At 42.9% G+C, this 25,615-nt stretch overlaps 1 protein-coding gene across 1 annotated transcript in view; it reads left to right on the forward strand.

Annotated features, from left to right (window-relative positions):
- RAB26 (RAB26, member RAS oncogene family) overlaps positions 1 to 25,615 on the forward strand; it is a 184,899-nt gene that overhangs the window by 68,371 nt on the left and 90,913 nt on the right. The gene's annotated exons all lie outside the window — the stretch shown is intronic.

Consider the following 25,615-nt stretch of genomic DNA (forward strand, 5'->3'; position numbering starts at 1 on the left):
GGAATCTTCGGATTGCCCTGGAGTGGACACGGTGGTGGATAGACTGCACCGGATTTGGAGTCATGTGGTGGACAATTTGAAGTTGTCTCAGGAGAAGACTCAGCAGTTTGCTAATCGTCATCGTCGTGTGGGTCATCATCTCCGTGTTGGGGACTTGGTGTGGTTATCTTCTCGTTTTGTCCCTATGAAGGTCTCTTCTAAGTTTAAACCTCGGTTCATAGGTCCTTATAAGATTTTGGAGATTCTTAATCCTGTATCTTTTCGTTTGGACCTACCAGCATCTTTCACCATTCATAATGTCTTCCATCGGTCGTTGTTGCGGAGGTACGAGGTACCGGTTGTTCCTTCTGTTGAGCCTCCTGCTCCTGTGTTGGTGGAGGGTGAATTGGAGTATGTTGTGGAGAAGATTTTGGACTCTTGCGTTTCCAGACGGAGACTTCAATATTTGGTTAAATGGAAGGGATACGGTCAGGAGGATAATTCTTGGGTGACTGCCTCCGATGTTCATGCCTCTGATTTGGTTCGCGCCTTTCATAGGGCGCATCCAGATCGCCCTGGTGGTTCTCATGAGGGTTCGGTGCCCCCTCCTTAAGGGGGGGGGTACTGTTGTGAATTCTGTTTTTGGGCTCCCTCTGGTGGTTACTGGTGGTACTGGCTGACTTTTGTCTTGTGTTTCCAGTGCACCTGTTCCCATCAGGAAACTGGGAGTTTCCTATTTAGTCTGGCTTCTCAGTCATTCTAGTGCCGGCAATCAATGTTACCAGAGCACCTCTGTTGCTTGCTACCTGCTCCAAGTCTGCAATTCAGCTAAGTTGGATCTTTGGCATTTTTTGTGTTTGTTTGTCCAGCATGCATTTATATTTCTCTTGCTGCTGGAAGCTCTAGTGATCTGAAATTACTACTCCGGTGTCATGAGTTGATAACGGAGTTAAAGTAATTTCAGGATGGCTGTTTAGGGTTTTGAAGTGACCGCGAAGTCCTCTTTTGTATTTTCTGCTATCTAGTCAGAGGGCCTCTCTTTGCTGAATCTATATTCATACTGCGTACGTGTTTTCCTCTTACCTAACCGTTATTATATGTGGGGGGCTACTATCACTTTTGGGGTTTCCCTGGAGGCAAGCCAGGTCTGTGTATTCCTCTACTAGGGGTAGTTAGATCTCCGGCTGGTGCAAGGTGTCTAGGGATAATCGTAGGCACACCCCCTGGCTACTATTAGTTGCATGTTAGGTTCAGCGTCGCGGTCATCTGAGATTCCATCTTCCTAGAGCTAGTCCGTTTTTGCCTGAGTCCCTGCCATTGGGAACCATGACATATAATACAGGATGTAACTCAGGATCAGTTATGTAATGTATGTACACAGTGACTGCACCAGCAGAATAGTGAGTGCAGCTCTAGGGTATAATACAGGATGTAACTCAGGATCAGTAATGTAATGTGTGTACACAGTGACTGCACCAGCAGAATAGTGAGTGCAGCTCTGGAGTATAATACAGGATGTAACTCAGGATCAGTAATGTAATGTGTGTACACAGTGACTGCACCAGCAGAATAGTGAGTGCAGCTCTAGGGTATAATACAGGATGTAACTCAGGATCAGTAATGTAATGTATGTACACAGTGACTGCACCAGCAGAATAGTGAGTGCAGCTCTGGGGTATAATACAGGGTGTAACTCAGGATCAGTAATGTAATGTATGTACACAGTGACTGCACCAGCAGAATAGTGAGTGCAGCTCTGGGGTATAATACAGGATGTAACTCAGGATCAGTAATGTAATGTATGTACACAGTGACTGCACCAGCAGAATAGTGAGTGCAGCTCTGGGGTATAATACAGGATGTAACTCAGGATCAGTAATGTAATGTATGTACACAGTGACTGCACCAGCAGAATAGTGAGTGCAGCTCTAGGGTATAATACAGGATGTAACTCAGGATCAGTAATGTAATGTATGTACACAGTGACTGCACCAGCAGAATAGTGAGTGCAGCTCTGGGGTATAATACAGGATATAACTCAGGATCAGTAATGTAATGTATGTACACAGTGACTGCACCAGCAGACTAGTGAGTGCAGCTCTGGGGTATAATACAGGATGTAACTCAGGATCAGTAATGTAATGTATGTACACAGTGACTGCACCAGCAGAATAGTGAGTGCAGCTCTAGGGTATAATACAGGATGTAACTCAGGATCAGTAATGTAATGTATGTACACAGTGACTGCACCAGCAGAATAGTGAGTGCAGCTCTGGGGTATAATACAGGATGTAAGTCAGGATCAGTAATGTAATGTATGTACACAGTGACTGCACCAGCAGAATAGTGAGTGCAGCTCTGGGGTATAATAAAGGATGTAACTCAGGATCAGTAATGTAATGTATGTACACAGGAATGATTGCAGATACCTTTTCTTTCCTGTTAGTAAATTATTGCCTGCAGGTAGACATAAGTTTGAAACAATCTACATTTTGTCATCAGGCTTCTTCCATTGATTTTGGTGTCAGTTTTGGTATTTTTTATTTTGCAATCTTTCAACCTTGTTGCATAATGAAGAATTGCTGTATGTTGACTGGGAATATGTTAGTGTTACATAAATAATGGTAAAGTAGTATAATAACCCTTCCCACGCAGCCGGCACCGCACAATGCTGCGCAGCACCCGCCATTGAATCAGCCTATGAAAACGCTCATAGTGCGGCCTTGAAAGAAGGCTGAAAGCGCTCAGTATATGGCTGCCAAGGACAGAACAAATCTCCTCCCGGCTTCTCTGCACTCCTGAATATCTCGCATCCGCCTTCTCTTTATAGTCATTGACCTGACACTTTTTTGTATTTTCTATTGTTCTAAATTCTCAATATCTGCGTTAACCCTTAAATAGGGTGAAATGATAGGGCCTGACTTAGTGTAATGCCAGTGGCTTATTTATTAAATCAACCGCCATCAATGGCAACCTGTCAGGTTCTCAAAGCGCAGGTTGGCAGCAGTGTCCTGACTGGTTCGTACGGTAATTGTTCTGCCTTCATTTTATAATTTCAAGTTTTGGGTAAAGTTAGTTGTCAGCTAATCTGGCCGAGATAAACGTGGCTGACTCCTAGAATGGACGTTCTGCTAGTAAAGGTATTACCTCCATATTGTTGGGCTCTTGTTATGTGGTCTCTGTAAGGCAGTATTATGCTGGCACTGTATGGTATAATTTTTTATATCTTTACCTCTTCTACTGTAGATTAGGAAACCTTTTCTTTTTTCATCTGCTGCATTTCCTGAAAAATTAACTACATGTACATACATTACATTACTGATCCTGAGTTACACCCTGTATTATACCCCAGAGCTGCACTCACTATTCTGCTGGTGCAGTCACTGTGTACATACATTACTGATCCTGAGTTACACCCTGTATTATACCCCAGAGCTGCACTCACTATACTGCTGGTACAGTCACTGTGTACATACATTACATTACTGATCCTGAGTTACATCCTGTATTATACCCCAGAGCTGCACTCACTATTCTGCTGGTGCACTCACTGTGTACAAACATTACATTACTGATCCTGAGTTACATCCTGTATTATACCCCAGAGCTGCACTCACTATTCTGCTGGTGCAGTCACTGTGTACATACATTACATTACTGATCCTGAGTTACATCCTGTATTATACCTCAGAGCTGCACTCACTATTCTGCTGGTGCAGTCACTGTGTACATACATTACATTACTGATCCCGAGTTACATCCTGTATTATACCCCAGAGCTGCACTCACTATTCTGCTGGTGCAGTCACTGTGTACATACATTACATTACTGATCCTGAGTTACATTGTGTATTATACTCCAGAGCTGCACTCACTATTCTGCTGGTGCAGTCACTGTGTACATACATTACATTACTGATCCTGAGTTACAGCCTGTATTATACTCCAGAGCTGCACTCACTATTCTGCTGGTGCAGTCACTGTGTACATACATTACATTACATTACTGATCCTGAGTTACACCCTGTATTATACCCCAGAGCTGCACTCACTATTCTGCTGGTGCAGTCACTGTGTACATACATTACTGGTCCTGTACTGATCCTCAGTTACATCTTACCATGGTACTGTGCCATCTACCGCGATCCACCTGCGTGGCCTTGACACTGAACAGGTTAAAGTTCCCTTGATTCTTTGCAGATCCTTACTTATGTGCCAGTCATTGTCTCACTAACCCCTCATCTCTGTATTTGCAGAGTTGCTTGCGTACGTGTTTCCATGACAACCACTTTGCTTTCTTCTCCACCCCCCCCTTCCCCCTCCTCCCTTCCCATCTTTCCCTTTAATACATCCCAGTAAAGAGCTTTAATACTGCTGCTGAAAGCTTGTAAACATGCACTATCCAACTAGTCACTGGAGCCAGGGATGACAGCCTGTTATCCGGAGTCTTCAGGCCGACAAAAGCTGCTAAATGTATTCTGGAGAGCGGCTATAAACAGAGCGCGCCGCCATTTATAGTACTGACCGCACAAAACAACTGCTCATAAATAGTCAAAGATTGTGGATTTAGGGCAAAAAGTTATCAGCTAAAAGAATCCTCTATGACATTCTAATTCAGAACCTGAGAAACATTTATGGTGACATCAAGTTCTATTTTTCAGAAAATATTATTTGGCCGGGGTAGACTATTCCTGGGTGGATGTATGAACTACGTTTAGAAAGATTAGGAAATGGTTACAAGTAGAGGGAGCATTGAAAGATCCAAAGGGCCATGCCATGCCTGAACAGATCGTTGGGCAATTTCTCTGGTACCTTTTTCGGTCACTTTCCCTTCACTTCGACTTGTAGCTTGGATCTAGTTTGCTACTCTATCCCTATGTCTGGCCAATGTAGGGTGACTTGTTGTACACCCGATTTGGCACCTAGAACTTAGGGCGAATTATCTAAAATTTGCACATGCACATTCAATAAAAGTCATCAGAAATGGACAATTTCGACAATCGTGAATAATTGTCGGCCATTTTGGTGAATCAATTGTACTTTTCGAAATATTCAAAGTCTTTCAACATACCGGTCATGTTGGATTTTTTTTGGGATGAGGTGATGATAACCAAAATTATCCCAGATGTATTTTGGGCCATCGATGAACAATGGTTCATCTATCCAGTAATTATGTGTCGGACTATTTTTATTTGGGGGCTCGATCACTGATCATTGGAAAGGTTGTGAAATCGAAACCATTGGTGTCTCTGTTAGGAACTACTGGATTCAAGTGGTCAAGTCCCAATATATGTCACGTACAAACCCAAGGGGTGCATGACATATCTCTTGGGGGTTCTTCCAGTAGCTTTCGAGGTACTTTAAGTGCTTGAGTTAGAAACGTTGGTCTTGACGAATGTTACTATGGATCATTTCGTCGCGACTCACAGACCGTACTAATCAACCTTATTTCAGAAGATTTGGCTGTGACCAGTTCTGATTGGATTTTGATTATTATCCATCTGACTGAAGTTTGTATCCAGCTTTGATTGTGATTCCCGATCCTGATATCATCTTCAAACTCCGATCATCTTCTTAACTTCCATCTTTGATTTTGCCTTCTCAGTTACAGTTGACTGCTGGGTGTCCAACTATTGAGGCTCCCACAAATATCCAGAACAAAGAATGAAGTCGAGGTTGATCATGCGTACTTCATTCTTAATAGGACCACCGGAAATTGCCAAACTCTCTGCCGGCTGGTCTTCGTCACTCCCATTAATGAGCAAACAGCAATTCGCCCATGATCCAACGCTGCCTTTTTCACACAGGGTTCTTCAGAACCCCAATTTCTGGGGTTGGTGGCAGATCTAGTGATCAAGACGTTTTCATCTATCACATGCATAGGGAGTATCTTCCAAACTTGAGAAGACCCCTTTGAGTTTGGCAAGTTGGTTACTGCCAATATGTCCACCTGATTCTCCCCCAACAAATGATACAAGGTAGTTTGAATTAAACTCAGATCCTTTTGATCTCTGTCGAGATAAGCCTCTGCCAGATAAATATCTGTCGGCAATTTTTCTCCCCTCTCCCCATTGAAAGCACAAGAGCAATCTATGAATTGCTAAGCGTTCATAGATCATTAGTCGTTCAGACCCTCTTTGGTCATGTACAAGAGAAGAAGCTGCTCCGTAATGATCAGTAACCACCGGAGACTTTTCTATTTCTCTACTTTTTTTGTGATGATTTAAATTGTAGCCTGAAGATTTAGCTTGTGATCGCTGCAAAAGACATCATAGGTGCTTGACATCAAAGCATTAAATCGCCATCAAGCACCCCCCGTCTCCATCAAAGCCATCACACTCTGCTAGTTATATACCTTGTGCCAGCAAAAAACTTTGATGAATCATTTGCTGTATATAAAATAAATCAGAATATCAGAAAATAGCCTCCTATTTATAGCAAGAATGAACCAAGGGAAAGTCTACAGTGAAGGATCAGCGATTCGAGTATCTCAGATTGCGGCGGTAACAATGGCCTAATTATTTATTGGCATCTGTGGCACGAAATAACAAGCCGGAGAGGAGTCCAACAAAAGACGACAGAACCCAATGCCAGCTTTTTGGGGTTTTTTTATATGAAAAGTTAATTAACAGGATGAAAAAATACTGTGAACTTCCTTTTCTTTGCTTAACCAGTGAAAAGATATATATATATATATATATATATATATATATATATATATATATATATATATATATATATACAGTACAAAGCAAAAGTTTGGACACACCTTCTCATTTAAAGATTTTTCTGTATTTTCATGACTATGAAAATTGTACATTCACACTGAAGGCATCAAAACTATGAATTAACACATGTGGAATTCTATCCATAACAAAAAAGTGTGAAACAACTGAAATTATATCTTATATTCTAGGTTCTTCAACGTAGCCACCCTTTGGTTTGATGACTGCTTGGCATTCTCTTGATGAGCTTCAAGAATAAGTCACCGGGAATGGTTTTCACTTCACAGGTGTACCCTGTCAGGTTTAATAAGTGGGATTTCTTGCCTTATAAATGGGGTTGGGACCATCAGTTGTGTTGAGCAGAAGTCTGGTGGATACACGGCTGATAGTCCTACTGAATAGACTGTTAGAATTTGTATTATGGCAAGAAAAAACAAGTGGCCATCATTACTTTAAGAAATGAAGATCAGTCAGTCCGAAAAATTGGGAAAACTTTGAAAGTGTCCCCAAGTGCAGTTGAAAAAACCATGATGAGCTACAAAGAGACTGGCTCACATGAGGACCGCTGTTATGGACCTGGTGGTTAGGAGCACCCGGAATGACCTGATGGTTAAACTAGAAATCGGGACAAGCTCTGGGGAAGTGGAAACTCTACTGACCGCAAACCCTACTCCTATCACACACACTAGAAATAGCCGTGGAGCGTTCCTAACTCTCCCTAGACTCCTCTTCACAGCCTAAGAGCTAACTACCCCTAAAGATAGAAATAAAAGCCTACCTTGCCTCAGAGAAATTCCCCAAAGGAAAAGGCAGCCCCCCACAAATATTGACGGTGAGTTAAGAGGAAAGTCACAAACATAGGAATGAAACAGGTTTTAGCAAAGGAGGCCAAATCTTACTAAATAGTCAGAGGATAGGAAAGGGAACTTTGCGGTCAGTACAAAAAACTACAAAAACCACGCAGAGTGTGCAAAAAGACCTCCACACCGACTCACGGTGTGGAGGTGCAACTCTGCACCCCCAGAGCTTCCAGCTAGCAAGGAAATATCATGATAGCAAGCTGGACTAGAACTTAGCATGTACTAAGAAATATATTCAGAAAGCAATGAACAACAAATGAACTAGCAGGAACTTAGCTTCTGCTGAAGTAGACAGGTCATCAGAGAAATCCAAGAGAGATCTGAACCAGTACTGAGACAATGACAGCTGGCATGAAGTAATGATCTGAGTGGAGTTAAATAGGGAATTCAGCAGAGCAATAAAGGAGGCCAGCTGAGAAGCCAACCTCAAGGACCAGCAGTTCCACTCAAAGCCACCAGAGGGTGTCCAAGGACAGAACTTACCAAAGTACCATTCATGACCACAGGAGGGAGCCCGAGAACGGAATTCACAACAGTACCCCCCCTTGAGGAGGGGTCACCGAACCCTCACCAGAGCCCCCAGGCCGATCAGGACGAGCCAAATGAAAGGCACGAAATAAATCGGCAGCATGGACATCAGAGGCAACAACCCAGGAATTATCCTCCTGACCATAACCCTTCCATTTAACCAGGTACTGAAGCTTCAGTCTCGAAATACGAGAATCCAAAATCTTCTCCACCACATACTCCAACTCCCCCTCGACCAACACCGGAGCAGGAGGATCAACGGAAGGAACCATAGGCGCCACATATCTCCGCAACAACGACCTATTGGATTATGGATGGCAAAAGAAGCTGGAAGGACCAAACGAAATGACACAGGATTGAGAATTTCAGAAATCTTATAAGGACCAATGAAACGAGGCTTAAACTTAGGAGAAGAAACCTTCATAGGAACATGACGAGAAGACAACCAAACCAAATCATCCCCAACACGAAGTCGGGGACCAACACAGCGACGGCGGTTAGCGAAACGTTGAGCCTTCTCCTGGGACAACGTCAAATTGTCCACTACGTGAGTCCAAATTTGCTGCAACCTGTCCACCACAGAATCCACACCAGGACAGTCTGAAGGCTCAACCTGCCCTGACGAAGAACGAGGATGAAAACCAGAATTACAAAAAAAAGCCGAAACCAAAGTAGCCGAACTAGCCCGATTATTAAGGGCGAACTCAGCCAATGGCAAGAAGGTCACCCAATCATCCTGATCAGCAGAAACAAAGCATCTCAGATAGGTTTCCAAGGTCTGATTGGTTCGTTCGGTTTGGCCATTTGTCTGAGGGTGGAAAGCCGAAGAAAAAGACAAATCAATGCCCATCTTAGCACAAAAGGACCGCCAAAACCTAGAAACAAACTGGGAACCTCTGTCCGACACAATGTTCTCCGGAATGCCATGCAAACGAACCACATGCTGAAAAAATAATGGAACCAAATCAGAGGAAGAAGGTAATTTAGGCAAGGGTACCAAATGGACCATCTTAGAAAAGCGATCACAAACCACCCAGATGACAGACATCCTTTGAGAGACAGGAAGATCAGAAATAAAATCCATGGAAATATGCGTCCAGGGCCTCTTCGGGACCGGCAAAGGCAAAAGTAACCCACTGGCACGAGAATAGCAATGTTTGGCCCGAGCACAAGTCCCACAGGACTGCACAAAAGAACGCACATCCCGTGACAAGGAAGGCCACCAAAAGGACCTAGCCACCAAATCTCTGGTACCAAAAATCCCAGGATGACCAGCCAACACCGAACAATGAACCTCAGAAATAACTCTACTAGTCCATCTATCAGGGACAAACAGTTTCTCCGCTGGACAACGGTCAGGTCTATCAGCCTGAAACTCCTGCAGCGCCCGCCGCAAATCAGGGGAGATGGCAGACAGAATCACCCCCTCTTTGATAATACCAGCCGGCTCAGGGACTCCCGGAGAATCAGGCACAAAACTCCTAGAAAGGGCATCAGCCTTCACATTCTTAGAACCCGGAAGGTATGAGACCACAAAATCGAAACGGGAGAAAAACCGCGACCATCGAGCCTGTCTAGGATTCAACCGCTTGGCAGACTCGAGATAAGTCAGATTCTTGTGATCCGTCAAGACCACCTCGCGATGTTTGGCTCCCTCAAGCCAATGTCGCCACTCCTCGAATGCCCACTTCATAGCCAACAACTCCCGATTGCCAAGATCATAATTACGCTCAGCAGGCGAAAACTTTCTAGAAAAGAAAGCACAAGGCTTCATCACAGAGCCATCAGAACTTCTTTGAGACAAAACAGCCATTGCTCCAATCTCAGAAGCATCAACCTCGACCTGAAAAGGGAGCAAAACATCTGGCTGACGCAACACAGGGGCCGAAGAAAAATGACGTTTCAGCTCCTGAAACGCCTCAACGGCCGCAGAAGACCAATTCACCACATCAGCACCTTTCTTGGTCAAATCAGTCAAAGGCTTAACCACACTAGAAAAATTAGCGATGAAGCGACGATAAAAATTAGCAAAGCCCAGGAATTTCTGAAGACTCTTCACAGATGTAGGTTGAGTCCAATGATAAATGGCCTGAACTTTAACAGGGTCCATCTCGATAGTAGAAGGGGAAAAAATGAAGCCCAAAAAGGAAACCTTCTGAACTCCGAAGAGACATTTAGACCCCTTCACAAACAAGGAATTAGCACGAAGGACAAGGAATACCATCCTGACCTTCACATGAGACTCCCAATCATCCGAAAAGACTAAAATATCATCCAAATATACAATCATGAATCTATCCAGATACTTTCGGAAGATGTCGTGCATAAAGGACTGAAACACAGATGGAGCATTAGAAAGCCCGAATGGCATCACCAGGTACTCAAAATGGCCCTCGGGCGTATTAAATGCTGTTTTCCATTCATCGCCCTGTTTAATACGCACAAGATTATACGCCCCTCGAAGGTCAATCTTGGTGAACCAACTAGCCCCCTTAATCCGAGCAAACAAATCAGACAGTAGAGGCAAAGGGTACTGAAATTTGACCGTGATTTTATTGAGAAGGCGGAAATCTATACAGGGTCTCAGAGAACCATCCTTCTTGGCCACAAAAAAGAACCCTGCTCCCAACGGTGACGAAGACGGGCGAACATGCCCTTTCTCCAAGGACTCCTTTATATAACTCCGCATAGCGGCATGTTCTGGCACAGATAAATTGAAAAGTCGGCCCTTAGGGAACTTACTACCAGGAATCAAATTAATAGCACAATCACAATCCCTATGAGGAGGTAGGGCACTGGATTTGGGCTCATCAAATACATCCCGGTAATCCGACAAAAACTCAGGGACTTCAGAAGGAGTGGAAGAAGAAATTGACATCAAAGGAACATCACCATGTACCCCTTGACAACCCCAACTAGACACAGACATTGATTTCCAATCCAATACTGGATTATGAACCTGTAGCCATGGCAAACCCAACACGACAACATCATGCAAATTATACAACACCAAAAAGCGAATATCTTCCTGATGTGCAGGAGCCATGCACATGGTCAACTGAGTCCAGTACTGAGGTTTATTCTTGGCCAATTGCGTAGCATCAATTCCCCTTAATGGAATAGGATACTGCAAAGGCTCCAAGGAAAAACCACAGCGCCTGGCAAACTCCAAGTCCAAGTCCATCAAGTTCAGGGCAGAGCCCGAATCCACAAATGCCATAACAGAGTAGGACGACAAAGAGCAAATCAGAGTAACAGATAAGAGAAATTTAGGCTGTACAGTACTAATGGTGACAGACCTAGCGAACCGCTTAGTGCGCTTAGGACAATCAAAGATAGCATGAGTGGAGTCACCACAGTAAAAACACAGCCCATTCTGACGTCTGTATTCTTGCTGTTCAGTTCTGGTCAAAGTCCTATCACATTGCATAAGTTCAGGCCTCTGCTCAGAGGACACTGCCAAATGGTGCACAACTTTACGCTCGCGTAAACGCCGATCAATCTGAATGGCCAAGGACATTGACTCATTCAGACCAGCAGGCTTGGGGAACCCCACCATAACATCCTTAAGGGCTTCAGAAAGACCCTTTCTGAAAATTGCTGCCAGGGCACACTCATTCCATTGAGTAAGCACAGACCACTTTCTAAACTCCTGGCAATATACCTCCACTTCATCCTGACCCTGGCACAGAGCCAGCAAGATTTTGTCTGCCTGATCCACTGAATTTGGTTCATCATATAGCAATCCAAGCGCCAGAAAAAACGCATCTACATTAAGCAATGCAGGATCTCCTGGCGCAAGTGAGAATGCCCAGTCTTGAGGGTTGCCACGCAACAAAGAAATAATAATCTTTACTTGCTGAATGGGGTCACCAGAGGTGCGGGGTTTCAGAGCAAGAAACAGTCTACAATTATTTTTGAAATTCAGAAACTTAGATCTATCCCCAGAAAACAAATCAGGAATTGGAATTCTAGGCTCTAACATCGGATTCTGAACTACATAATTTTGAATACTTTGTACCCTTGCAGTGAGTTGATCCACACAAGAGGACAGACCTTGAATATCCATATCTACACCTGAGTCCTGAACCACCCAGAGGTTAAGGGGAAAAGAAAGACAAAACACACTGCAAAGAAAAAAAAATGGCTCAGAACTTCTCTTATCCCTCTTCTGAGATGCATTAACACTTTGTGGGCCAGCTGTACTGTTATGGACCTGGTGGTTAGGAGCACCCGGAATGACCTGATGGTTAAACTAGAAATCGGGACAAGCTCTGGGGAAGTGGGAACTCTACTGACCGCAAACCCTACTGCTATCACACACACTAGACGCCTCTTCACAGCCTAAGAGCTAACTACCCCTAAAGATAGAAATAAAAGCCTACCTTGCCTCAGAGAAATTTCCCAAAGGAAAAGGCAGCCCCCCACAAATATTGACGGTGAGTTAAGAGGAAAGTCACAAACATAGGAATGAAACAGGTTTTAGCAAAGGAGGCCAAATCTTACTAAATAGTCAGAGGATAGGAAAGGGAACTTTGCGGTCAGTACAAAAAACTACAAAAACCACGCAGAGTGTGCAAAAAGACCTCCACACCGACTCACGGTGTGGAGGTGCAACTCTGCACCCCCAGAGCTTCCAGCTAGCAAGGAAATATCATGATAGCAAGCTGGACTAGAACTTAGCATGTACTAAGAAATATATTCAGAAAGCAATGAACAACAAATGAACTAGCAGGAACTTAGCTTCTGCTGAAGTAGACAGGTCATCAGAGAAATCCAAGAGAGATCTGAACCAGTACTGAGACATTGACAGCTGGCATGAAGTAACGATCTGAGTGGAGTTAAATAGGCAATTCAGCAGAGCAATAAACGAGGCCAGCTGAGAAGCCAACCTCAAGGACCAGCAGTTCCACTCAAAGCCACCAGAGGGTGTCCAAGGACAGAAGTCACCAAAGTACCATTCATGACCACAGGAGGGAGCCCGAGAACGGAATTCACAACAGACAGCCCCAGGAAAGGAAGACCAAGAGTCACCTCTGCTTCTGAGGATAAGTTTATCCGAGTCACCAGATTCAGAAATCGCAGGTTAACAGCAGCTCAGATTAGAGACCAGGTCAACGCCACACAGAATTCTAGCAGCAGACACATCTCTACAACAACTGTTAAGAGGAGACTTTGTGCAGCAGGCCTTCATGGTAAAATAGCTGCTAGAAAACCACTGCTAAGGACAGGCAATATGCAGAGGAGGCTTGTTTGGGCTAAAGAACACAAGGAATGGACATTAGACCAGTGGAAATCTGTGCTTTGGTCTGATGAGTCCCAATTTGAGATCTTTGGTTCCAACCACCGTGTCTGTGCGATGCAGAAAAGGTGAACGGATGGACTCTACATGCCTGGTTCCCACCGTGAAGCATGGAGGAGGAGGTGTGATGGTGTGCGGGTGCTTTGCTGGTGACACTGTTGGGGATTTATTCAAAATTGAAGGCATACAGAACCAGCATGGCTACCACAGCATCTTGCAGCGGCATGCTGTTCCGTCCGGTTTGCATTTAGTTGGACCATCATTTATTTTTCAACAGGACAATGACCCGAAACACACCTCCAGGCTGTATAAGGGCTATTTGGCCAAGAGGGAGAGTGATGGGGTGCTACGCCAGTTGACCTGGCCTCCACAGTCACCAGATCTGAACCAAATCGAGATGGTTTGGGGTGAGCTGGACCGCAGAGTGAAGGCAAAAGGGCCAACAAGTGCTAAGCATCTCTGGGAACTCCTTCAAGATTGTTGGAACACCATTCCCGGTGACTACCTCTTGAAGCTCATCAAGAGAATGCCAAGAGTGTGCAAAGCAGTCATCAAAGCAAAAGGTGGCTACTTTGAAGAACCTAGAATATAAGACATAATTTCAGTTGTTTCACACTTTTTTGTTAAGTATATAATTCCACATGTGTTAATTCATAGTTTCGATGCCTTCAGTGTGAATGTACAATTTTCATAGTCATGAAAATACAGAAAAATCTTTAAATGAGAAAGTGTGTCCAAACTTTTGGTCTGTACTTTTTATATATAGCTCATAGACATTTACTATTCACTAATTAAATCTGTCTTATGTGTGTCATTTCCATAGTCTTGTACATAGGAGCAGTATTATAGTAGTTATATTCTTGTACATAGGGGCAGTATTATAGTAGTTATATTCTTGTACATAGGGGCAGTATTCTAGTAGTTATATTCTTGTACATTGGAGCAGTATTCTAGTAGTTATATTCTTGTACATAGGAGCAGTATTATAGTAGTTATATTCTTGTACATAGGGGCAGTATTATAGTAGTTATATTCCTGTACATATGAGCAGTATTATAGTAGTTATATTCTTGTACATAGGAGCAGTATTACAGTAGTTATATTCTTGTACATAGGAGCAGTATTATAGTAGTTATATTCTTGTACATAGGAGCAGTATTATAGTAGTTATATTCTTGTACATAGGGGCAGTATTATAGTAGTTATATTCTTGTACATAGGAGCAGTATTATAGCAGTTATATTCTTGTACATAGGAGCAGTATTATAGTAGGGTATATTCTTGTTCATAAGGGCAGTATTATAGTAGTTATATTCTTGTACATAGGGGCAGTAGTATAGTAGTTATATTCTTGTACATAGGGGACAGTATTATAGCACCGGTAGTTATATTCTTGTACATAGGGGCAGTATTATAGTAGTTATATTCTTGTACATTGTACATAGGAGCAGTATTATAGTAGTTATATTCTTGTACATATGAGCAGTATTATAGTAGTTATATTCTTGTACATAGGGGCAGTATTATAGTAGTTATATTCTTGTACATAGGAGCAGTATTATAGTAGTTATATTCGTGTACATAGGGGGCAGTATTATAGTAGTTATATTCTTGTACATTGGGGACAGCATTATAGTAGTTATATTCTTGTACATAGGGGGCAGTATTATAGTAGTTATATTCTTGTACATAGGGGCAGTATTATAGTAGTTATATTCTTGTACATAGGGGCAGTATTATAGTAGTAATATTCTTGTACATAGGGGCAGTATTATAGCAGTTATATTCTTGTATATAGGGGGCAGTATTATAGTAGTTATATTCTTGTACATAGGAGCAGTATTATAGTAGTTATATTCTTGTACATAGGGGCAGTATTATAGCAGTTATATTCTTGTACATAGGGGCAGTATTATAGTTATATTCTTGTACATAGGAGCAGTATTATAGTAGTTATATTCTTGTACATAGGGGGCAGTATTATAGTAGTTATATTCTTGTACATAGGAGCAGTATTATAGTAGTTATATTCTTGTACATAGGGCAGTATTATAGTAGTTATATTCTTGTATGTATGGGGCAGTATTATAGTAGTTATATTCTTGTACATAGGGCAGTATTATAGTAGTTATATTCTTGTATATATGGGGCAGTATTATAGTAGTTATATTCTTGTATATATGGGGCAGTATTGTGGTAGTTATATTCTTGTATATAGGAGCAGTATTATAGTAGTTATATTCTTGTACATAGGGTGCAGTATTGTAGTTATATTCTTGTACATAGGGGGCAGTATTGTAGTTATATTCTTGTACATAGGAACAGTATTATAGTAGTTATATTCTTGTACATAGGTGCAGTATTATAGTAGTTATATTCTTGTACATAGGGGCAGTAGTATAGTAGTTATATTCTTGTACATAGGAACAGTATTATAGTAGTTATATTCTTGTACATAGGGGCAGTAGTATAGTAGTTATATTCTTGTACATAGGAACAGTATTATAGTAGTTATATTCTTGTACATAGGGGCAGTATTATAGTAGTTATATTCTTGTACATAGGGGCAGTATTATAGTAGGTGTATTCTTGTATATAGGGGGCAGTATTGTAGTAGTTATATTCATGTACATAGGAGCAGTATTATAGTAGTTATATTCTTGTACATGGGAACAGTATTATAGTAGTTATATTCTTGTACATAGGGGCAGTATTATAGTAGGTGTATTCTTGTATATAGGGGGCAGTATTGTAGTAGTTATATTCATGTACATAGGAGGAGTATTATAGTAGTTATATTCATGTACATAGGAGCAGTATTATAGTAGTTATATTCTTGTACATAGGAACAGTATTATAGTAGTTATATTCTTGTACATAGGGGGCAGTATTATAGTAGGTGTATTCTTGTATATAGGGATCAGTATTATAGTAGTTATATTCTTGTATATAGGGGCAGTATTATAGTAGTTATAATCTTGTACATAGGGGGCAGTATTAGAGTAGTTATATTCTTGTACATAGGGGGCAGTATTATAGTATTTATATTCTTGTACATAGGAACAGTATTATAGTAGTTATATTCTTGAACATAAAGGAAAAAAAAACAAAAAAAAAAACAACAAGGCGCCCCCAATGTGTCACACTGTATATGAAAGAATACAGTCCTTAGTAGGGAATGTGCTCACCTATTGAAGTTGTGAACCTAGGTCACAACTCCCATGCAGGCATAACCGTAGCAGCAGGTCTCCACGAAAATCCAAAAGGATGTTGAGGGTAGTAGTTTTAGGCAAACTGAAGACCGCGCACACGAGGTAGATTCTAGGATGTTTATTGAAGCCTACGCGTTTCAAGAGCTTTCTTGCTCTCTTCTTCAGGATGCCCTGTACATAGGAACAGTATTATAGTAGTTATATTCTTGTACATAGGAACAGTATTATAGTAGTTATATTCTTGTACATAGGGGCAGTATTATAGTAGTTATATTCTTGTACATAGGAACAGTATTATAGTAGTTATATTCTTGTACATAGGAACAGTATTATAGTAGTTATATTCTTGTACATAGGGGCAGTATTATAGTAGGTGTATTCTTGTATATAGGGGGCAGTATTGTAGTTATATTCTTGCACATAGGGGCAGTATTATAGTAGCTATATTCAAGATAAGTGATGTATGTACACATTGATGCCATCAGTAGAACAGTGAGTGCAGCTCTGAGGTATATTACAGGTTGTATCTGCTTTTTCTTTGTACATTGCAGTCCTCAGTCTGACGTCCAGCTTCATGGAGGATCTCATCTTGTAGAGATGCTTGGATGTGGGTTTTCTGCTGGTGAGGTCGAGCTTTTAATCTTTTCAGAAGCCGGATGGAAGCTGGCGACTGTGATGAGCTCCCCATAGGAAACTTGTTGATCCGCCATCCTGGATCCTATTTGCAGGGGAGAGAATTAGCCAAGAATACAGCGGCCGCTCACGGTGGTAGAGATGGCAGGAGAGTATTGTGCACACATGGCAAATCCTACATAGTCATCTGCCAGGAATGGACGACTCCACCAGAATAATACATGTGCTATAAATACTGCATATGTGTATAATCAGGAGTGCAGTGCGATAAATCATACATACAAGTGTTTTAGTTATATCAATAATGTAAGAAGTTACAGCCTTGCATTATAATAAATAATCAACCTCAAGTATGATGTGAATTATTCAGAGTCCGCCGAGATCCTGCAGGAATTGAGGTTGGGCAGGTTCCTTGCACCTCTCGCTGGTGAGTGATGAGTGGTACCCGGGCACCTGGTTTCATCCAAGGGTCTCATTGTCCGACTGTAATATTGATCGAGGCGAAACCATCTTGGGGTCTCTACTCTATGAAACTGCTGCAAAAAGTGGTTCTATGGGTACATAAGAATGGAGCAGTCAGGCACCGCTTTCTTTACCTGAGTGGCTTAATTCTGAGAAGGTGCGGAAGTTAAAGAGGTTTACCCCTCTGTACGTTTATAGCATAGCAATATGTGAGATCGGCGGCGATCCGTTGGGGGATCTATTAGCCGTGCTTGGCGTCACTCCTTCTTCAGTCATGGGCTCCCATGTCTCCTGACCAATGCCTATCCGTCATGAAGCCTGGGAAAGATGCAGGTAATTAATTAGCTCTGTACCTTTTTTAGTAGTACTATACTATCCTTAAAGGGAGTCTCTCTGCTCAAACTGACAATATATATTAAGTGTGTAGCCTTGTAGGGAACACAGCCCCTATAAATATTGCACCTTTAGGATTCTAATCGCTGCCTCCGTTTTGCAAAAACTAAGGTTCAATCAAATATTCAAATTAGAGTACGTGATGCACCCTGAATGTGGCCAAGAGGTTCAGTGCACAGCTCCACCCACTAGTTTTGCATAACCCCGCCCCCTCACTGGTGTTTGACAGCACTGTCTGCAGAGAAAGCTCAGACAAGTAAGACCTGTCAATCACCAGTGAGGGAGACGGGATCATGTAATACTAGTGGGTGGAGCTTTGCACTGAGCCTCTTGGCCACACTCGGGGTACACCGAGCACCCTAATTAGCATATTTTATTAAACCTATTTTTTTTTGCAGAACAAAGTCAGCCATTAGAGAACTTAACATGCAATATTCCTAGGGTCTGTATCCCTTACAAGGCTACGGGGTTAGTTCATATTGCCAGTTTGGACTCCCTTTACATCACCATACCAGTAATGGCTTTCTAAAGATTTTCCACATTGAAATAGGTCTTAGAAGAAAAAGGGAAAAAAAAATAAAGTAGTGTGGTTCTGTAAAGAGTCAAGGGGGCGGTCACTGTCTCCTCCAGAGTCAAGTAGTCCTGGTGTTATATGGCAGCGCCGGAGGCATTCAGCATAAGCGGAGTGAAGCAAGGAGTACGGGCTTCTACTTCAAGAGCAGGCGCTCTGTTAATGAGGTGTCAGATAAAAAGGGAACATCGTCTTCAGTGTTATATCGAGCTTCAATAATGTCCATTGTAGAATATATACGTTTTTCCCTGTCTGGAAGCAATAAACGGGATGAACCCCTCAATTACTGGGTCTATCGGGAGCGTGACCCCAGCGGTCTGAGCAGCTTCTCTCCTGCCAGGAATAAATTTAGATTATTTCCTCCCAGTACAAGATTGATGAGGAATTAGCGCTCTTCTCTTGTCGCTCCTCATTTGTCTCTACTCTGATTCTTTTTGCCCTAATCACTTGTGATTTCTCATTGCTCGGGGTACTTATTGATTTTTCACTGCTCTGTGATCCTTCCCAATTTGTGCATTTGGACATAAAAGTCAAAGATTAAGTTCGCTGACCGCACATATAATTTCTGAATGGAAATGACCATCCTTTCCGCTTCATGTTCTGAACTTCCGTGGGGGCCGCATCTATTTATACATTTATCATATATCGCGTGGATATGGCATTAAGTATAAAATGTGGCAACACCTTTTTTTGAGAATCAAAAATTGGTGACTAGAATCTTCTTCTTTAAGCCATGCCGACTTCATGAATGAACGATCTGTAGAAATATTGATCTTGTGGAAGCCTAGATGGGTCCATCAGGGTTTTCTTCACTGTCATCGGGTTGCCGGTCTTCCTCTTCGCCTTGTTCCTTCTATTCTTCCAACCATTATGTCCTTTCTCTAGTGATTGCTCTCTTCATATGATGTGTCCATAGTAAGCAAGTCATAGTGTGGTGATCCTTGCTTCCAATGACATGTCTGGCTGGACTAATTTCCAAATTCCCATAGTATTGATAACATCCTTCTCCAGCACCACATTTCGAAGGTGTCCATTCTTCTTCTGTCTTGTTTCTTTATCGTCCAAGTTTTGCATCGAATGTTACTTCAGAAAAGACCAGACTATGTGCGAGCCATGTCTTCATCACCAGTGAAATGTTCCTCGGTTTGAAGACCTTGTCCGGTGACTTCATTATTAATTTGCCCATAGCTATTATCATATTGACTTACGGTGTCCTTGCTGCAACTTGAATGATCATCGATCCGAGTAGGTCCATGTCCTTTCCAACTTTCAGTTCGTTGCTGTCCATCTCAATTGTGTCCTGGTCGTACCTGGCATTAGTCAATATCTTTGTCTTCTTTGTGTTGATTACCAGTCCCATGTTTGAGCATTCCATCTTGACCCTCCATAATAAGTTCTTCATTCCATCTTGACCCTCCAGAATAAGCTCTTCATTCCATCTACACTTGTTGCTTTCAGTAATGTGTCATCTGCGTATTTAATATTGTTGATGATTCGTCCAGCAATTTTGATTCCTTCTTCTTTTTCGGCAAGTCTTCCTGAAAATAGCTTCTGCATATAAATTGAAGAGTAATGGTGACTGGATGCAGCCTTGTCTGACTCCTCAGTCTACTTTGAACTATTCCGTGTCACCATGTTCCTTACGGGCTGTTGCTTCTTGGTCGATGTAAAGGTTCCTAATGAGGCTGATCAGATGGTTCGGCACATCCATATCCTTCATGGTATTCCACTGTTTCTTGTGATCAACACAATTGAAAGCTGTAGTCGATTAAGTAAAAACAGATCTCCTTGTTGTGTTCTTTGGCCTTTTCCATTATTTATCTAATGTTCGCAATCGCATCTCTTGTCCTTGTTCTGAATGCAAAGTGGGGTCTCAATCACTAAGCAGAGAGGGGAGACATGATTCCATGTCGCAAAGAGGCAACTGATCACTAATCACAAAGTTTCAACTTGATCACTAATCACAAAGTGTCAACTGATCACAGAGCGGTTACTCAATCACTTGTTCAAAGTGTAGAATCGAACACTTGTCACAAGGACTCAATTCAATCACTGATCACAAAGTGGTGAATCAATCAACTTTCTCAGGGCCTCAGCTCCATAACTGATTATGATAGTGACGACTCTTATCACAGATCAAAAAGGGACAACTCGATCACTGATCAGAGTGGTGACTTGATCACTTGGCACAAGGTCTAGATTCGATTACTGATTATGAAAGTGACGACGATCTCTGATCACAAAGTGACAAATTCGATCACTTGTCACAAGGTCCCGACTCGATCACTGATAATAAAAAAACTCGATCACTTGTCACAAAGTTGAGACTTGATCGCAGATCACAAGGTCGTGACTCGATCACTGATCACAAAGTTGCAATATTTTTGGTTTTGGTGTTAATAGTCCAGAAATCTCAACTATTTTTAAGTTTTATAGCAAAGTTTAGACCTTTTTTTTCACAAGACCATTTTAAGTTTTTTGTGTCGGATTTTAGAGGAAAAGCTATTCACAGATATAAGTGGATTATACAGACATGTAACGTGGGCAGTAAGTTCTGGGGTCATTTCTTGTTACTTTAATTTTTGGTGGAATGTCCCTTTAAAAAAAATAAATAAATAAACCTTTTGTTCTGCAAATGTCTGCAGGCTTCTCCAGCAGACATCCTTTAGAAATATGCATAGCTTGTTGTATCAGCCTGATCTAAAATTGATGTCTCAGCCCCGGTTTACCATAACTTCGCAGTAAACTTACTCCGACACACTTCCAAATTGCATTATCCTTCGCTCTGTCTTTGCAAACCCACTTATTGGCGCTGATTTGTGTACGTGGGAATCAGATAGTGGCGCGGTACAGAGCAATAATTGGGTTACCTGCGCCTATTGTGACATAAAGTAACCCTTGACTGCCTGGGGACTCGCTCAGCTTGGAGCTTTTAATGCAGAGGCTGCGCAGAAGGAAAAATTAGGAATTGATTAGTTGTTCAATTAAGAATCGAATAATTAAATCCTCTGCACACGAGCGCTCGGCTGTCGGCCGGCGAGCTGAGCAATGAGAAAAATATGACTCTATTAGATGAGGACATTGCTATAAATTAAAGCAATACATAACTCCCAGCTCAGGCTGCCACCATATGTAATAGCGGGGCACACTGGCGTGAATACCTGCACCCCCACTGGCTTTAATTATCGCCTTTCCTAGTGATGGAAGTCTACTGCCGCTTTGGGCATTAACCATTTAAGTGAAGGAAATATAAAATAATGGACTGCAGGTAATAGACTAGTATTGAAAAAAATAGGATCGTAATTTAAGGGGTTGTCCAGTGAAGACCTCCCAGGTATATGTGCTTTCTAAGAGGGGAATCGATATCATAAGGAGGTCCGCTACTTTGTAAAAGCGACTCCTGTCCTGGAGGACTCACGTCGTCTTTGGATTGCAAACTTATAGTGCAATGTCCACATTTCCAGGAGGATTAATCAGTTCATTATGCACAAGAAAATTTGTGGACTTCTGCTTTCAGGAAGGCTTTGCACTCACACTTCTGTTTAGTAAGGGGGTCCTTAATTATTTTTGGAGAGTGTCTTGGATGTTCCAAGAGAATTGGCAAGTAACCAGAAGTAGGACTTAGGGAAACTAGCTGTGTCCCATTGAGCTGATTTTTTTGCAAGGGGTTATTTTTAAATGGTTGTTTTCATGTTCTTCTGCCTCCTGCTTGTTGGGAGGCGGTGCACTCCTGATGATTGACAGTTCGGAGATATATCATGGTTGTACTCTCCTAAACTGTGCACTCTCCGATGCAACAAGAAGAGGCAGCTTTACCTTTGTGGAACTGGATGAGTGCACAGAAATTGTCCAGATTCGACCAGCTTTTACTGTAGAACAGGCACTGCGCTCCCCTAGCAGCATGGATGCACTGCTGGCCTGAACTGTGCAGTCTGCGATGCAACAAGCAGAGGCAGCGTTACCTCTGCAGTATAGGAGTAGCACAGGGATACTGAGGCTGGACAGAGCCACAGCTTTAGAGGCAGCGTTACCTCTGCAGTATCGGAGTAGCACTGTGATACTGTGGCTGACCAGATCCAGAGCTTTAGAGGCAGCTTTACCTCTGCAGTATCGGGGAAGGACAGGGATACTGAGGCTGGCCGGATCCAGAGCTTTAGAGGCAGCGTTACCCCTGCAGTATCGGGAAGGACAGGGATACTGAGGCTGGCCGGATCCTGAGCTTTAGAGACACGTTACCTCTGCAGTAACGGAGTAGGACAGGGATACTGAGGCTGACCGGATCCAGAGCATTAGAGGCAGCTTTACCCCTCCAGTATCGGAGTAGGACAGGGATACTGAGGCTGACCGGATCCAGAGCTTTAGAGGCAGCTTTACTCCTCCAGTATCAAAGTAGGACAGGGATACTGAGGCTGACCGGATCCAGAGCTTTAGAGGCAGCTTTACCTCTGCAGTATCGGAGTAGGACAGGGATACTGAGGCTGACCGGATCCTGAGCTTTAGAGTCAGCTTTACCTCTACAGTGTCGGAGTAGGACAGGGATACTGAGGCTGACCGGATCCTGAGCTTTAGAGGCAGCGTTTCCTCTGTAGTATTGGAGTAGGACAGGGATATTGAGGCTCGCTGGATCCAGAGCTTTAGAGGCAGCGTTACCTCTGCAGCATCGGGGAAGGACAGGGATACTGAGGCTGGCCGGATCCAGAGCTTTAGAGGCAGCGTTTACTCTGCAGTATCAGGGAATGACAGGGATACTGAGGCTGACCGGATCCAGAGCTTTAGAGGCAGCGTTACCTCTGCAGTATTGGAGTAGGACAGGGATACTGAGGCTGACCGGATCCTGAGCTTTAGAGTCAGCTTTACCTCTGCAGTATCGGAGTAGCACTGTGATACTGTGGCTGACCAGATCCAGAGCTTTAGAGGCAGCGTTTCCTCTGCAGTATCAGGGAATGACAGGGATACTGAGGCTGGCCAGATCCAGAGCTTTAGAGGCAGCGTTTCCTCTGCAGTATCAGGGAATGACAGGGATACTGAGGCTGACTGGATCCAGAGCTTTAGAGGCAGCGTTTCCTCTGCAGTATCAGGGAATGACAGGGATACTGAGGCTGACCGGATCCAGAGCTTTAGAGGCAGCGTTACCTCTGCAGTATCGGGGAAGGACAGAGATACTGAGGCTGACCGGATCCTGAGCTTTAGAGGCAGCGTTACCTCTGTAGTAACGGAGTAGGACAGGGATACTGAGGCTGGCCGGATCCAGAGCTTTAGAGGCAGCTTTATCTCTGCAGTATCGGAGTAGGACAGGGATACTGAGGCTGACCGGATCCCGAGCTTTAGAGGCAGCGTTTCCTCTGTAGTATTGGAGTAGGACAGGGATATTGAGGCTCGCTGGATCCAGAGTTTTAGAGGCAGCGTTACCTCTGCAGTATCGAGGAAGGACAAGAATACTGAGGCTGATCAGATCCAGAGCTTTAGAGGCAGCGTTTCCTCTACAGTGTCGGAGTAGGACAGGGATACTGAGGCTGACCGGATCCAGAGCTTTAGAGGCAGCGTTACCTCTGCAGTATTGTAGTAGGACAGGGATACTGAGGCTGACCGGATACAGAGCTTTAGAGGCAGCGATACCTCTGCAGTATCAGGGAATGACAGGGATACTGAGGCTGACCGGATACAGAGCTTTAGAGGCAGCTTTTCCTCTGCAGTATCGGAGTAGCACAGGGATACTGAGGCTGGCCGGATCCAGAGCTTTAGAGGCAGCTTTTCCTCTGCAGTATCGGGGAAGGACAGGGATACTGAGGCTGGCCGGATCCAGAGCTTTAGAGCAGCACTGCGCTCCTTCCCTAGGTGACTGACCACTTCTGATAATCTGCCGAGGTGGCCGGTAAGATAGGCAATAGGAAGTAAACTGTGACATTAAAAATTCTTCCATCTCTGAGATTTTTAAGATGAAATTAATTGAAAAGTTGCTTGTTTTAACAATAATTTTGCCCATTTAGGAAGTTGCAACAAGCCTGTTAATGAGATAACACCATTAAAGGAGTTTTGCTATCTCGCCAGGTTACGCCATCACTTTATGATTGAGATCCCAATAGGTCCGGAGGATGACGGGGCTGCAGCGCGAGTGCAGTTGTAACCCGTTCACTTTAGCGCTGCCCTATACGGTTGCATTTCTGTGAGTCGGCCAGAAGAGTCCCTGCACAAGGAAAACTCCATCCCCCTCACCAGCACTGTTTTTCGGATCTGTGGAGATTCCGGCATAGATGTGAAGTTTCTCAATAGGCCATCACTTAATAATATTCTTTATAATATACCTGAGTGCTGATCGGTGTAGCAAAGAGCTTGTAAGCACTGTGCTCCTTGCCTAGAAGACCGGCCGCCTCTGATAGAATACAGAGGTGGCTGATAACCAAGTAAGCACTGTGCTCCTTGCCTAGAAGACCGGCCGCCTCTGATAGAATACAGAGGTGGCTGATAACCAAGGCAACAAACGCTAAACTGCAGAATGAAACAATCTTGTAATTTCTTAAGAACCTATAGGATTTCTTATAAGAGGTCAATTGTAAAAGTTGTTTGTTTTCACAAGCACTTTGCAATTGTATCCATGTAAGAATATTGGACAACCCCTGAAAAGAGTAATGCAAAGACTGGAACATTTTTTGGAGACTGAACGTTTTAGTATTTTTTTGGAGGGATTAATCTTATAACATTATTCACATGAAATGAAGTTCAGTTATGCTGTAATTTCTTGTGTGATGAATGGTAAGTGATTTAATCTCGTGGCTCAGGATATTGTGCTGGGCGCCGCGGTCATACTTCAAAAGTCGGTGAAAGAAGGACATTTTGACATGAGCCTAAAATCACTGGGATTTAACAAGGACAGAATAGTTTTGTTGCTAGGAGCCCTAAAGTGCTGCAAAAATCAGAAAAAAACAATCATTGCTTTTGTAATCCTTGTTATA

Source organism: Ranitomeya variabilis, chromosome 7 (genome assembly GCF_051348905.1).
Source record: "Ranitomeya variabilis isolate aRanVar5 chromosome 7, aRanVar5.hap1, whole genome shotgun sequence".
In the NCBI taxonomy this organism is placed as follows: Eukaryota; Metazoa; Chordata; class Amphibia; order Anura; family Dendrobatidae; genus Ranitomeya; species Ranitomeya variabilis.